Source organism: Diabrotica undecimpunctata, unplaced genomic scaffold, assembly GCF_040954645.1.
Source record: "Diabrotica undecimpunctata isolate CICGRU unplaced genomic scaffold, icDiaUnde3 ctg00000568.1, whole genome shotgun sequence".
In the NCBI taxonomy this organism is placed as follows: domain Eukaryota; kingdom Metazoa; phylum Arthropoda; class Insecta; order Coleoptera; family Chrysomelidae; genus Diabrotica; species Diabrotica undecimpunctata.
The window spans coordinates 204,204-221,169 of NW_027311885.1; the positions used below are offsets into that span (position 1 = coordinate 204,204).

The 16,966-nt window shown below is 37.8% G+C and overlaps 1 long non-coding RNA gene across 1 annotated transcript; it reads left to right on the forward strand.

The window, feature by feature from the left end:
- Window positions 1-5,638: 5,638 nt before the first annotated feature.
- Window positions 5,639-16,902, forward strand: LOC140453007 (uncharacterized). Its single transcript, XR_011952283.1, has 3 exons — window positions 5,639-6,361; window positions 14,834-15,149; window positions 15,597-16,902. It is a non-coding gene; the product is annotated as an uncharacterized lncRNA (long non-coding RNA).
- Window positions 16,903-16,966: the final 64 nt, after the last annotated feature.

A 16,966-nucleotide genomic window follows, 5' to 3' on the forward strand; every position in this document is an offset into this window, starting at 1 on the left:
ACGGCCGTGGCAAGAAGGCCCTGCCTGTCGTAAGAGGCGACTAATGGGTAGGAGTCGAGAGGTGAAGAGTGTATGTGTGTGTGAGTGTGCGTGTGTGCGTGTGTGTGCGTGTGTGAGTGTGTGTGTATTTGTGTGTGTGAGTGTGTGTGTCCAGTCGGCTCGCAGAGATGAGAACACGGCCGTGGCAAGAAGGCCCTGCCTGTCGTAAGAGGCGACTAATGGGTATTAGTCGAGTGGTGAAGAGTATATATGTGTGTGCGTATGTGCGTGTGTGTGCGTGTGAGAGTGTGTGTGTATGTGTGTGTGTCCGTTTGGCTTGCAGAGATAAGAGCACGACCGAGGCAAGAAGGCCCTGCCTATCGTAAGAGGCGACTAATAGGTAGGAGTCAAGAGGTGAAGAGTGTATGTGTGTGTGTGCGTGTGTGTGCGTGTGTGTGTGAGTATGTGTGTGTGTATGTGTGTGTGTATGTGTGTGTGTATCCCTTCGGCTCGCAGAGATAAGAATACGTCCGTGGCAAGAAGGCCATGCTTGCTGTGAGGAGCGACTAATGGGTAGGAGTCGAGAGGTGAAGAGTGTATGTGTGTGTGTGTGTGTGCAAGTGTGTGTGTGTGTGTCCGTACGGCTCGCAGAGATAGGTATACGTCCGTGGCAAGAAGGCCCTGCCTGTCTTAAGAGGCGACTAATGGATAGGAGTCGAGAGGTGGAGAGTGTGTGCGTGTGCGTGTGCGTGTGTGTGCGTGTGTAAGTGTGTGTGTATGTGTGTGTGTCTGTTTGGCTTGCAGAGATAAGAAGACGGCCGAGGCAAGAAGGCCCTGCCTGTCGTGAGAGGCGACTAATAGGTAGGATTAGAGAGGTGAAGAATGTATGTGTGTGTGCGTGTGTGCGTGTTTGTGTGTGTGTGAGTGTATGTGTGTGTGAGTGTGCGTGTGTGTGCGTGTGTGAGTGTGTGTGTGTGTATTTGTGTGTGTGAGTGTGTGTGTGTTCAGTTGGCTCGCAGAGATAAGAACACGGCCGTGGCAAGAAGGCCCTGCCTGTCGTAAGAGGCGACTAATGGGTAGGAGTCGAGAGGTGAAGAGTGTATGTGTGTGTGAGTGTGCGTGTGTGCGTGTGTGTGCGTGTGTGAGTGTGTGTGTATTTGTGTGTGTGAGTGTGTGTGTCCAGTCGGCTCGCAGAGATGAGAACACGGCCGTGGCAAGAAGGCCCTGCCTGTCGTAAGAGGCGACTAATGGGTATTAGTCGAGTGGTGAAGAGTATATATGTGTGTGCGTATGTGCGTGTGTGTGCGTGTGAGAGTGTGTGTGTATGTGTGTGTGTCCGTTTGGCTTGCAGAGATAAGAGCACGACCGAGGCAAGAAGGCCCTGCCTATCGTAAGAGGCGACTAATAGGTAGGAGTCAAGAGGTGAAGAGTGTATGTGTGTGTGTGCGTGTGTGTGCGTGTGTGTGTGAGTATGTGTGTGTGTATGTGTGTGTGTATGTGTGTGTGTATCCCTTCGGCTCGCAGAGATAAGAATACGTCCGTGGCAAGAAGGCCATGCTTGCTGTGAGGAGCGACTAATGGGTAGGAGTCGAGAGGTGAAGAGTGTATGTGTGTGTGTGTGTGTGCAAGTGTGTGTGTGTGTGTCCGTACGGCTCGCAGAGATAGGTATACGTCCGTGGCAAGAAGGCCCTGCCTGTCGTTAAGAGGCGACTAATGGGTAGGAGTCGAGAGGTGAAGAGTGTATGTGTGTGTGTCTGTTTGGCTTGCAGAGGTAGGAATACGGCCGAGGCAAGAAGGCCCTGCCTGTCGTAAGTGGCGACTAATTGGTAGGAGTCGAGAGGTGAAGAGTGTATGTGTGTGTGTGCGTGTGTGCGTGTGTGTGCATGTGTAAGTGTGTGTGTAAGTGTGTGTGTATGTGTGTGTGTCTGTTTGGCTTGCAGAGATAAGAATACGGCCGAGGCAAGAAGGCCCTCTCTCTTGTAAGGGGCGACTAATATGTAGTAGTCGAAAGGTGAATAGTGTATGTGTGTGTGTGTGTGTGCGTGTGTGGGTGTGTGTGTGTATGTATGTGTGTGTCCATTTGGCTCGCAGAGATTAGAATACGGCCGAGGCAAGAAGGCCATGCCTGTCGTAAGAGGCAACTAATGGGTAGGAGTCGAGAGGTGAAAAGTGTTTTTGTGTGTGTGCGTGTGTCTGCGTGTGTGCGTGCTTGTGTATTAGAGTGTGTATGTGTCCGTTCGGCTTGCAGAGATAAGAATACGGCCGAGGCAAGAAGGCCCTGCCTGTCGTATTTGGCGACTAATTGGTAGGAGTCGAGAGGTGAAGAGTGTATGTGTGTGTGTGCGTGTGTGCGTGTGTGTGTGCGTGTGTGAGTGTGTGTGTCCGGTCAGCTCGCAGTGATAAGAACACGGTGGTGACAAGAAGGCCCTGCCTGTCGTAAGCGGCGACTAATGCGTATGAGTCGAGAGGTGAAGAGTGTATGTGTGTAAGTGCGTGTGTGCGTGTGTGTGCGTGTGTGAGTGTGTGTGTGTGTGTCCGGTCGGCTCGCAGAGATAAGAACACGGCCGTGGCAAGAAGGCCCTGCTTGTCGTAAGAGGCGACTAATGGGTAGGAGTCGAGAGGTGAAGAGTGTATGTGTGTGTGAGTGTGCGTGTGTGTGCGTGTGTGAGTGTGTGTGTGTGTATTTGTGTGTGTGAGTGTGTGTGTGTTCAGTTGGCTCGCAGAGATAAGAACACGGCCGTGGCAAGAAGGCCCTGCCTGTCGTAAGAGGCGACTAATGGGTAGGAGTCGAGAGGTGAAGAGTGTATGTGTGTGTGAGTGTGCGTGTGTGCGTGTGTGTGCGTGTGTGAGTGTGTGTGTATTTGTGTGTGTGAGTGTGTGTGTCCAGTCGGCTCGCAGAGATAAGAGCACGACCGAGGCAAGAAGGCCCTGCCTATCGTAAGAGGCGACTAATAGGTAGGAGTCAACAGGTGAAGAGTGTATGTGTGTGTGTGCGTGTGTGTGTGAGTATGTGTGTGTGTATGTGTGTGTATGTGTGTGTGTATCCCTTCGGCTCGCAGAGATAAGAATACGTCCGTGGCAAGAAGGCCATGCTTGCTGTGAGGAGCGACTAATGGGTAGGAGTCGAGAGGTGAAGAGTGTATGTGTGTGTGTGTGTGCAAGTGTGTGTGTGTGTGTCCGTACGGCTCGCAGAGATAGGTATACGTCCGTGGCAAGAAGGCCCTGCCTGTCTTAAGAGGCGACTAATGGATAGGAGTCGAGAGGTGGAGAGTGTGTGCGTGTGCGTGTGCGTGTGTGTGCGTGTGTAAGTGTGTGTGTATGTGTGTGTGTCTGTTTGGCTTGCAGAGATAAGAAGACGGCCGAGGCAAGAAGGCCCTGCCTGTCGTGAGAGGCGACTAATAGGTAGGATTAGAGAGGTGAAGAATGTATGTGTGTGTGCGTGTATGCGTGTTTGTGTGTGTGTGAGTGTATGTGTGTGTGAGTGTGCGTGTGTGTGCGTGTGTGAGTGTGTGTGTGTATTTGTGTGTGTGAGTGTGTGTGTGTCCAGTTGGCTCGCAGAGAAAAGAACACGGCCGTGGCAAGAAGGCCCTGCCTGTCGTAAGAGGCGACTAATGGGTAGGAGTCGAGAGGTGAAGAGTGTTTGTGTGTGAGTGTGCGTGTGTGCGTGTGTGTGCGTGTGTGAGTGTGTGTGTATTTGTGTGTGTGAGTGTGTGTGTCCAGTCGGTTAGCAGAGATGAGAACACGGCCGTGGCAAGAAGGCACTGCCTGTCGTTAAGAGGCGACTAATGGGTAGGAGTCGAGAGGTGAAGAGTGTATGTGTGTGTGTCTGTTTGGCTTGCAGAGATAAGAATACGGCCGAGGCACGAAGGCCCTGCCTCTTGTAAGGGGCGACTAATAAGTAGGAGTCGAGAGGTGAAGGGTGTATGTGTGTATGCGTGTGTGCGTGTGTGTGCGTGTGTGAGTATGTGTGTGTGTTAGTTCGGCTTGCAGAGATAAGAGCACCACCGAGGCAAGAAGGCCCTGCCTATCGTAAGAGGCGACTAATAGGTAGGAGTCGAGAGGTGAAGAGTGTATGTGTGTGTGTGCGTGTGTGTGCGTGTGTGCGTGCGTGTGTGTGTGAGTGTGTGTGTGTCCGTTCGGCTTGCAGAGATAAGAATACGGCCGAGGCAAGAAGGCCCTGCCTGTCGTAAGTTGGGACTAATGGGTAGGAGTCGAGAGGTGAAGAGTGTATTTGTGTGTGTGTGTGTGTGCGTGTGTGTGCGTGTGTGCGTGCGTGTGTGTGTGAGTGTGTGTGTGTCCGTTCGGCTTGCAGAGATAAGAATACGGCCGAGGCAAGTAGGCCCTGCCTGTCGTAAGTGGCGACTAATTGTGTAACGATGCTCTGATCGTTTAACAGTTCGAACCGTGGGAGTGTCAATATTTGCGCATCCACTTCTACAACGTGACGGCGTAGTGGGATTCAAACGGCTATTTAAGGCGTGTGAATAGCGGAATTAGACAGTCTTGTAGCTAGCGCTCTAGGCTCCCTGACTCGCCGGTGTAGTGAACCTGCGAGCCATTCTGGACAGAGAGAGTTCCTTATTGAGGATCGTACTCTGTCCCTAACCAAGCGGAACCCATCGGTGTTGCGTATTGAGCATTACCGCGGATCTGCACAGAACCAACCGGGACAGAGAGATTTCCGTATTGAGGATCATATTCTGTCGTTAGCCAAGCGGAACCCGTCGGAATTGTGTATTGAACATTGCCATGGGTCTGCACAGCTAAATATTTTGTTTTGCGAGCATATTCGGAGCTTTCGCTGAATTGAAGCGAAAGCGAGTATAAATCTGCGCGCGATCGATTTCCCCCATTTCGTTTCTTATTAGTAGTACTAATTAATTTCTTTTCTTTTATAAACGTTCGCCGAGGACTTCGTTCATCACGGGATCCAGTAGAATTCGTTTTAGTTTCATTCATTGTATAAGTATACAACGTAGAATTCCTTTTATTTTTATTTATTGTAGATATACTAAATTAATAGATTTATTTTTACTTCAAACCTGTGTTTTACTGAGTCTGTCGCCCCGAAAGAGCTACCCATCTCAAACTGGCGCCCGAGCAAAAATTAATAACATGCCGACAAATAAAGACACAGACTCAGTAACAGGTACGTCCTTAATTATTCTCGTGCATTTCTTAATGTTTACAAAGCTTTAGAGAAATATCAACAGACGGCAATTGGTGTGAAGTAGGCAAGACTATCGCCATTTTTTATGAACTTTTTATGCAATCTCTGAATAACAGTAATTTAAGTATTTGAAGTAAAACAGTCATTTTAATAACTATAAAGAAATCTAACAAAATACAAATAATGTTATCATTATGCTTAGATGTATAATAAACGAATGATAACAAACTGATTTCCAAACCAGTATTTTTTAGCAGGTATTTTTGTTTACGCGTATCAGTTTGACCTGATCCACAAAAATACTTGGATCAACCACCTCTAGATCTGACAACAACAAACACAAAATAATCGTGTCAACGACGTGACTGAAAACTAAAACATGGCCGCTGACAATGCGCAAACCAGATGCGCGAACAATTCCCGCCGAGTCGAGTGCACCTTCGGGTTGTTCGGTGCTGCCACCACCAAAAAGTGACAAGTGACATTCTGCGCCAGTGCATTCATTATGCATAACGCCATTTTTTTTAGTTGTAGTTTTATAAAAAGTAAAAACATACATTAGCTCTGGCTTGTTGCCATCTAATTATTATTATTATTGAACTAGTAAATATTGTATTAGCTCTGGCTTATAGCCATCTAATTATCATAAGTGAATGGTGAATAGTCTAAATTAAATAAAGGTGTAACTACAGTAAGTTTCGTGAGTCTTATTTCAATTAATTAAGTATACAGTCCGCTAACCATCGAGGCTTTATTGTGCGTCTCGTACATAAATTATGGTCCATCGACACAGATGTGGAATCCAGAATTTTGGGAGCCCGAAACTGAAGGTAAATTCTCATATTTCCTGAAACATTAAAAAAGGAGCCCGCCAAATTTAGCGTCCAAGCTGAAGTTTGCTGCCATGCCAGGCTGCCAGCTCTAATGTCAATAAATAGAACACGGAACGAAACCGTAAGTAAGACTGCTCTCTTCCCTTTATGACAATCATCGAGCCAAGGAACGCCGAGACACCAACTTGGATTTCTGTGCTCTGTGTTCGCGTTGACATTCACCGTTTCATTACGTCAAAAATTAACAATTTATTGGACATAACCCTATTAAGTAACAAATATTTACTTTGATTTCTGTTTTTAAAAATATAAGTATAGGTATTTGGTCCTATTTTTGTATGTATTGTCTTGTGTGTTATGTTTAATTAATATTTTAAAGGTAATTGTTTACTTTAACGACCGTTTTTCTTTTTTTTATCAGTGTTTCAGAATCTCATAGATACATTTTTATATTAAAAATACTTTGTCACTTAACTTAACAAAGCCTTTAAATATGTCTAAAAAGGATTTGGAAAAACTGATAACAAGGAAAAGGCAAGCGGTAAGCACTATAAGTCGGGTAAAAAGATTTATTAGTGAACATAAAGATGATCCAGAAAGTTCAAAAAAGGATGATCTATTTTCTATTAGAAAAGACATGTTATGTGAATCATTTAAAACTATAACTGATTTAAATACAGAAATTGCTCATTTAGATGAAAATTTTGATGATGATATTGATGACATAGAAGCTGAATATGTAGATCTATTGGCAACCATCCAAGGAGTTACATCCATGAAAAACAATAAAATCACAGTGCCTTTAGTTCATAATATGCCACAGCATCATGCAACCAGTACCACTAAATTACCTTCAATTGAAATTCCCACATTTGATGGGAAAGATTTAACTAAATATAAATCATTTATAGATATATTTACAGCAGTTATAGACAAAAATATAAATTTAAAAAGCGTAGAAAAATTATTTTATCTAAAAAATTATTTAACACATGAAGCCCTCAGCTTAATAAATAATCTGCCATTAGTGAATGATTCATACAATGAAGCTTTACAAATTTTAAATAACAGATACAATAATGAAACTATGATTATTAATTCACATATTTACCAAGTTCTTGATATACCTGCCATGCAAAAAGGAACTGCTAGTTCATTACGAGAATTTATAAGTAAGGTCAAACAACAAATTGGTGCCTTAAAAAATCTTAATCAACCAGTAGATAGCTGGGATATGCTTTTAGTCTGTATACTGTCTAGAAAAATAGATCAGTTTACGAATAGGTCATATCAAATTGATAGAGATAGTTCAAGTTTACCATCATTAAATGGATTTCTAAAATATCTCGAAAATAGGGCAATGGCTCTTGAAGCCACTAATAGTACATCTGAAACAAAGTTGAAGGAAAATAAACAACTTACACACTTAGTAACCAAATCACAAAGTAATGTTAAATGTCAATACTGTTCCATCAATGGACATAAACTTTATAGTTGCAAAAAATTTAAAGTCCTTTCAGTCAATGAAAGAATTTCCTTTGTTGATAGAAACAAACTATGTTTAAACAGCCATACTGATAAATGTAGGTTAAATTTAAAATGCCAAACCTGTCACAAAGGACACAATTCATTACTGCACTTAGAAAAAGTGGCAGTAAGTTCTAATATTGCTCAATCTAATCAAGATGCAAGCACTTCATCGCAATACGATGCTGTAGTAAATTTTAATTCGATTTATAAAAATCGAGCAAATACAATCTTACCTACTGTAAAGGTAAAGGTTAGAACAGCATCAGGTCACAACTTGATTGTCAGAGGTTTGGTCGATACAGGCTCACAGGTTTCTTTGGTAACAAATAGTTTAGTAAAAAGGTTAAACCTAAAGACATACAATAATTATTTAGATATTGTAGGGATTTCACAAAATAGCACAAGAATCCAAAAGGCAGTTGATTTGAATATAGAATCATGTATATATGACTTCAGTACAAATATAAAATGTTCTGTAGTGGATATAATAACAGGGAATCTACCCAGGTTTAGTTTTAATACATCTAAAATACCAGAATTTGTTCAATTGTCTGATGACACTTTTAATCAAAGCGGTGAAATCAGTCTACTACTAGGAGCTGATGTTGTGTTTAAAATATTTTCTCGCAGAAAAAATAAACTGCCAAGAACTAATACTTCAAAATACTCTTTTAGGTTTTATTGTTAGTGGATCTGTATCAACCAACCAGTTCTCAAATTTAAATATTGTATGCATGCATACAACTTATAGTGATTTAGACACTGCCATCTCTCAATTTTGGGAAATGGAAAAGGTTCCTGAAGTATTCTTAGAATTTACAAGTGATCAGGAAGCTTGTGAGGCTAGTTTTCAAAATTCAATAAAAATAATCGAAAACAAATATCAAGTTAATCTGCCTCTAAAACAAGAAAATATTAATTTAGGTAACTCTTTTGCTGTAGCTCTTAAGAGATTTGAAAACTTAGAGAAAAGGTTTGTTCTAAACCCAACTCTATACTTTGATTATAAAAAATTCATAGATGAATATATTCAACTTGGTCATGCTAAAATTGTTCATTATGATCCAAAAATTTTAAATAATGGCGAGGTTTATTTTATGGCTCACCATCCAGTAATAAGAGAGGATAAGAAGACTACAAAATTAAGAATAGTTTTTGACGGTAGTATTAAATCTAAGAGCAAAAAGTGCTTAAATGATTTTCTATATAATGGTGCTGTTGTACAAAATGAACTATTTGATATATTAATCCTATTTAGAATTTATAAATATATTATATCTACTGATATTAAACAAATGTTTAGAATGATACTTATTCACCCTGAAGACAGAAGATATTTAAATATATTATGGAGAGAACCACATAGTGAGCTAAAGTGTATCCAGTTGCAAACAATAACATATGGGTTACGAAGCTCATCGTTTCTAGCTACTAGATGTTTAGTCGAACTAGCCAATACAGAAGGACAAAATTTTCCTTTGGCAGCTAAAGCATTAATAAATAATACCTATGTAGATGACATCCTAGCAGGAAGTGATACTATAGAAGAAGCAAAGAAACTCAAAAATGAACTAATTTATCTTTTGCAACTAAGGTCATTTTCCTTGCACAAGTGGTGTTCAAACGATCCAAGAATAATAAGTGATATCCCCAAAGAAAATCAACATTTTGATGAAATTGACATAAATAAAATCAACTTTGTTGTAAAAACATTAGGTTTATCATATGATACCATTACTGATAATTTTAAACTGTCATCGCCAAAAATTAATATCAATGACTGTCTAACAAAAAGACAGGTATTAAGCTTTATATCAAAATTTTATGATCCTTTAGGATTAGCAGGTCCAGTGTTAGTCAAAGCAAAAGTTATAATGCAGACAATTTGGCTTCGTAAAATTAAATGGGATGAGGTACTGCCTAATGATTTGCAGGAAATTTGGAAAAATTTTATTACTGGTCTAATAAATATGCCAGTTTTAAAAATTCCAAGAAATTTAGCCTTTACTGATGCTGAAAGTATTGAACTTGTAGGGTACTGTGGAGCAGCACTTTATGCTCGAACTATTTGTCATGACACAGTTAATGTTAATTTAATTTGCTCAAAGTCTAGAATCGTTCCAATAAATAAAAAGTTAACTATACCTAAACTAGAGCTAAATGGTGCCTTGTTGTTAACTAATTTAACTTTTAAAATTCATAATTTGTTAAAAGCAAATATTAAAAAGATTTTTCTTTATTGTGACTCAAATATAGTATTGGCTTGGTTAAAAACCGAACCTGTCAAATTAACTCCTTTGTAGCTAATCGTGTTTTAAAAATTCAAAACATGTCCACAAACTTTAAATGGCTTTATATTAATAGCAAAGAAAACCCAGCAGACTGCCTTTCTAGAGGCTTGGAGCCTAATGATATTGAGTTGCATCCCTGATGGTTTACTGGTCCAAAAATGCTGTTGGACAAAAATTTTGCTCATAATGAGCTACCTGTTCAATTTCCTTATCCAATGCCTGAACAAAAAGTTAGTGTACATGTTATACAAACAAAGGAAAATACATTCTTTAAAAAATACTCCAATATAACTAAACTGCAAAGAATTACAGCATACATTCTATGATTTAAAAATAATTCTCTAAGTAAATTGAAAGGCACAGAAAAATTTTCTGGTAATTTAAATTTGCTAGAGTTAGATAATTCTTTAAAGGTAATTATAAAGTGTCAACAATATTATCATTTTTCTCAGGAAATTAAAGATCTTATATCAAATATAGTTTTAAAATCACCATTAAGTACGCTGTCTCCTTTTGTTGATGGTGATGGGCTTTTAAGAGTAGGTGGTAGATTACATAATTCTAACATCTTATATACTCAAAAGCATCCAATAATTTTGCCAAAGGCTAATCATGTTACAGATCTCATAATAAGGCATGAACATTTGAAATTACTTCATGCTGGTCCCAGGCAAGTGCTAAGTTCATTAAATTTAAATTATTGGTTAATAAATGGAAACCGAGAAGTAAAAAAAATTACTAAAAAGTGTGTAATATGCTTCAAATTTAAAGCAAAATGTTCTGAACAATTAATGGGATCTCTACCAGAAACAAGAGTTTGTGCTGCTAGAGTATTTCAAAATGTGGGAATAGACTTTTGTGGCCCTTTTCTCGTCAAGCAATCGAGAATAAGAAAATCAATAAGCACAAAAGCCTATATAGCTCTTTTTGTGTGCTTTTCTGTAAAAGCTATCCACATGGAACTATTATCAGACCTTACTACTGAAACTTTTTTAGCAGCATTTAAGCGCTTCATTTCTCGCCGTGGGAAGCCTTTGAACGTATATTGTGATAATGGATCCACGTTCAAGGGTGCTAACAATCAAATTAATAACTTTTATAATCAATCAGTAAAAATAGAAAATGTCGGTTTAAATGAAAAAATTAAATTTAGTTTTATTCCCAGTTACTCCCCAGTTTTTGGTGGTTTGTGGGAGGCTGGAGTAAAAAGTGCCAAATACCACATAAAAAGAGTCATGGGCACAAATGAGCTCACATATGAGCAATTTAATACATTAATTGTACAAGTGGAAGGTATCTTGAATTCAAGACCACTTATGGCTATGTCACAAGATCCAACAAATCTGGAATATTTAACACCAGGACATTTTCTTATAGGAGCCCCCATAACCAGCTTTCCAGAACCTGATATTACCGAAGTTCCAAAAAATCGTATAAAATTTTGGAATCTCTGTACTCAAATGCAACAGCACTTTTGGAAAAAGTGGCATCAAGACTATTTAACACAGTTGCAAAATAGGCCAAAATGGAAAAATAAACTACCTAATTTAAAGGAAGATATGTTAGTCTTACTAAAAGAAGACAATATTCCATCATTTAAATGGGCACTTGCACGTATCACCAAGGTTATCCCTGGAAAGGATAAAATGGTTAGTGTTGTTGAAGTTAAAACCAAAAATGGGACCTATGTAATATCAGTCACAAAGGTGGCAGTATTGCCATTCTATGAATAATTGTAAATAATGTAAATAAAATTAATTTAGTGTAAGAAGTAGTATAACTAGTATTTTAGATAGTAGCTATATTTGTAAGATTTCACATGAAATGCTCTGGCCCCCAGCATGTTGGAAACAATATCCAACACCTATGCAAAATTATTGGGACGCTTTGTAGGTTCGGGTGTGTTCGGTCGGAAGTGACAGTGTTTCTCCCTGCCACCACCAAAAAGTGACAAGTGACATTCTGCGCCAGTGCATTCATTACGCATAACGCCATTTTTCTTAGTTGTAGTTTTATAAAAAGTAAAAACATACATTAGCTCTGGCTTGTTGCCATCTAATTATTATTATTATTGAACTAGTAAATATTGTATTAGCTCTGGCTTATAGCCATCTAATTATCATAAGTGAATGGTGAATAGTCTAAATTAAATAAAGGTGTAACTACAGTAAGTTTCGTGAGTCTTATTTCAATTAATTAAGTATACAGTCCGCTAACCATCGAGGCTTTATTGTGCGTCTCGTTAGTGGCAGCCGTAGCTCAGTGGCTATGTTACTGGCTTAACAAGCTGGAGGGCCTGGGTTCGAATCCCGGCACCGACAAAAATTTAAAAATTTCTAATTTAACTGAGCTGCCACCGTGCTTCGGAGGGCACGTAAAGCCGTCGGTCCTGGCTACGAAAGTAGTCGTTAGGTCATGTTAGGGGCGCTTGCGCGACCTGAAAACCCTAACACTAGACCTTAGCCAGAAGGTTACACGAACTTTACTTTTTTTTGTGCGTCTCGTACAATGATATCTGTCTCTTCGTTTAATATCTCTTGTGTCAATGCAGTTAAAGATATGAGTAGACTGAATGCTCGTGAAGTAGAGCAGTTAAATAATGTTATCAAATCATTCTCTTCTATCTCTTCGAAAAATAAGTTGGGTAAAACTCATCTCATCGAACATCACATTGATGTGGGTTCGTCCAAGCCCTTCAGGCAATATCAATATCCCTTGCCTCAAGCCTGGCATGAAAGCCTAGTAAAGGAGGTAGATGAAATGCTAAAGTTAGGTATTATTGAGCCCAGTACTTCTTCTTTTTGTAGCCTTTTGTGGTTGACAAAAAAGAAAGACTGGACTTTTCGTGTCTGTTTTGACGGACGTAAACTTAACAGTATAACCATGAACAGAGATGCGTATCCTATACCTCGTATAGATATCATCCTGAGTAAGTTACAAAACGCTAAATTCATTTCATCTATTGAGTTGAAGAAAGCATTTTTACAGATTCTACTGAGCGAAGGGAGTAAGAAGCTCACTGCTTTTGCAGTCAATGGAAAAGGATTGTATCAGTTCACTACAATGCCTTTTGGTCTTGTGTCTGCTCCGCAGACTATGTGTCGGTTAATGGATTTGGTAATTGGTCCTGCTTGAGATCCTTTTTGTCAGTATTATCTTGATGATATTCCTGTTATTACTCCTGATTTTGAAACTCATATCTCTGTATTGCAGCAGTTGTTTCAGCGTTTAAAAGATGCAAATTTGACTATTAACTTAGATAAAAGTAGCTTTTGTCGTGAGTCTATTAAGTTTTTGGGATATGTTGTAGATTCACATGGTCTCCATACTGATCCTGATAAGGTATCGGCTATTCGTGATTTTCCAGTGCCTAAAAATACCACTCAAGTCCGTCGATTGTTAGGAATGGTGGTTTATTACAAAAAATTTGTCAAGTCTTATTCTACCTTGTTGTCCCCTATCACTGATCTACTTCAAAATAGGAAAAAGGGACAAAATATTGTGTGGACTCCTGAAGCTAATGAAGCTTTCATTAAAATCAAGGAGGCTCTCACAAATTCCCCAGTTATGGTAGCACCGGATTTCTCTAAGCCTTTCTATTTGATGACTGATTGTTCAAACACAGCATCTGGTGGGGTACTCTATCAAATTGTTGATGGAGAAGAACACCCTATAGCCTACACCAGCAGGAAATTAAATAAAGTCCAGAAAAATTATACTACAACTGAAAAGGAGTTGTTAGCTATAATTACAGGTATTGAACATTTTAGATGTTTTCTTGAAGGTCGTTCGTTTACGGTCATAACTGACCACAGTAGTTTGGTGTGGTTACAAAGTATGAAGAACCCATCTCCTCGTTTGGCTAGGTGGATTTTAAAATTGGCACAATACGATTATAAAATTGTTCATCGTAAAGCTTCAGGTGTAGTAGTCGCTGATGCACTCTCTAGAACTTATGATATTAATTTGTTAGACTTATCTTCCTTACAACCAGATGACTGGTATCGGAAAATGTTGTATGATGTACAGAATGTACCAGGTAAATTTCCTGATTTTAAAGTTGAACATGGTGTTTTGTATAAACATGTCTTAAGTTCCATGGATGCCCTTACTGGAATGTCGGATTGGAAGATAGTCGTTCCAACTCCTAATAGAGCAGAGGTTTTGGCCACCTTCCATGACCATCCTGCGGCAGCTCATTTTGGTTTTTACAAAACTTTGCGTCGAATATCTGAACTTTATTACTGGCCTAAGATGCGTCAAACTGTACGTAGCTATATTGCTAAATGCAAAATCTGTGCTACATGCAAACCAACAAATCTTCCTCAACCAGGTTTAATGGGTAGTTATCTACAGATTGATTTTCCATTTCAACTTCTACCTTTAGATCTCATTGGTCCGTACCCTAGGTCTTATAAAGGTTCCCAATATGCTTTAGTAGTTGTTGATTATTTTACTAAATTTCAGCCACGATTCAGTGCATTGAAGCTAGCCCGAATCCTCACTTGAGATTTAGTGTCTCTTTGGCTATTTAAATTTGTTCCTCTGAGCTTAGCCATATCTTTAGTATTTTGCATCACCTCTCTTCCAGTGCTTCTGAAATTTGTAAGCTATACGCTTCCTAAAATCCAATACTCCCGAAGTATAGAGGTTTCAATTGGCTAGACCCAACGTGTGGCGTCTGTTCCACTTCTGGCTTAAAAAAAAATATATCTCCTTTAACTTTTGGTTTTGATCTTGAGTTGTTATGGTTTTCACTAGTTGTGCTTTTAGATTTTCATTTTAACATTTAGTTTTTGTACTTCAAAATTTTTTTTTATGTCTATACCTTAAATCAACTTGTTTTGCTATATTCTGTGTAGACTGAATAAATTGCTTTGGTTTTGATTGGTTAAATAACTATTTTAGATTAATAATAAATAAATTAAAAATTTAAATAACTTAAAGTTAACTATTTCACATATTTTACAAGTCCGGAGTAGTCAATAAGTTGAGTCACTACCTCGAAATAACAGTTTTTGAAATTTTAGGTTCCTTTGGGAGTTGTAGCAGTATATTTTATTGGATTTCACGACTGGACCAAAACAAGTAAACATTACTGGTATAGGTATCCCTTCAGAATATTAGTGAACTCATATCCATGAGTTTCTTTCTCATAGATATATGGTCACCAAATAGCCAGTTGGGATCATATCACAAAATTATATACAATGGAGAATCATGATAATGATTACAAAATGTGCAATAAACTCACTGAAGCGCATGTAAAAAATTTAAAAAAAAATGAAAGTTTCATTCGCAGCACAAATATTCAGTGGAAGAGTTGCTGCAGCAATGAAGATGTTAGTAAGTATATACTACTAGTAAAAGCAAGTCACTTAACGAAAAAATTAGGTATTAAAAGATAATTTACAATAAAATATATCCTTAAATGTTACATTTCCAGTAACATATGGTCTGAATTATTTTTAAAAGATTATTTGAATAGCTCCCTGTGTAAGCGTCAATTTTAAAATTTTTCAGGAAGCAAACAATAATCGTATTTAACAATTGTTTTTGAAAATATCAATTTTCTTTTTTTTTTTGTTTTGCACATTTTATGCATTTTCAATATTGTATTAAAAAGAAAATATTTTTAGAACACTATAGGTTAGTGCATTAGAATTATTTTTTTATTATAAGACCACTGGTTAATAAATGGTGTTTGCAACATTCTTTTTATAAACATTAATAAAACATTCATTCTTGTTATACTCTGTAAAAACGTGTTAATTTTGTACTTGTCTATTTTAGGTTCTGATATGCAAAAGGAAGCTCTTCACACTGCAGAGTTTATTTTATTTATGGACAAAGTTTTTGACAGTGTGAATGGAGCAAAAGTGTTACCGGAAGGGGGAAAAGGACTAAGAGTAGCCGTTACTAATAGATCGGAACATGAACATTTTTGGACAGAAGCAATAAAAGTATTTGAAACATTTAAATTTATAAATAGTAATCGTCAACCTCCTTCTGTAAAGAACTGGATTCACACTATCAAAGCTCTAAAATATTTGTGGAACAAATTGAATAAAGATAGATTTAAATTTTTAGCAATAAGAAATTTAAGTCAAGATCCTCTAGAGAACTTCTTTGGATCCATTAGGTCTCATGGTATTAGGAATATCAATCCATCTTGCTATTCTTTTGTAAATTCTTTTAAATCATTGATAATAAATCATTATGAAGCATCACATTCAACTTCAGCATTCAAGTTCATTGTCAAATTTAAAAGCTTTTTTAACAAAAACTCATGAACCAGTTAGTGATGCTAAAAATATAATAATTCTAAATCAAATAAACAATTTTCCAAATTTAAATGACATTGAAAAAGGTAAATTAACATATATATCTGGATATGTAGCAAAAAAATTATTAAAAAAAATCAAAAGATGTAAAATATGCAGGGCAGACCTAGTTGGAAAAAAAGAAGATCTGAGTACATATAGCAGAATCTAGATTTATTGATGCAAGAGCATATTGCTGCAATGCATTGTTATATCCAAACTCTTCATATAATCAGTTAGTCATTAAATCAATACAGATTTTAATGGTAATAATACCTCAGATTTGTACAATTAAAGATATTAAATTTAATTTAGTATATCAATTAACAACTCAATTGGAATTTTGTTATGTCTTTAATTGTACGAATCCCAATATGTTGCAATTGTTTGCTGAATTTTTATGTTCTTTTCATATTTTTACTTGATGTGCAAATATTAACAAAATATTAAAAGGAAAGACAGCAAAAAGAACATATGCAGGCAGTATAAATCAATTGGCGCAAAAAAAATATTTAAAGTTGATTTCATGTAATCGAATGAACTATCTTATATTAAAGTCGTCCCAGGAACGCAACTTACCAATATTGGCAATATCATTTTAAAAGTCTTCTACTCTAAAATGTATAATATGGGTCTGAATTGTCAATATGATTGAGTCAGATAAAATTAAATTATTAGAAGAATTTTTTTCACTAAGTAACAAAAACAAAATTTGTATTTTGAGAACGATTTCCGAAGTGGAAATTGAAACGTCAATAAACTTATTTTTAACTTTATTGTGGCTTATTTCCCAACAAAATATTAATTAGTATTTCAAGTCTCACAAGATTAATTTTTCTA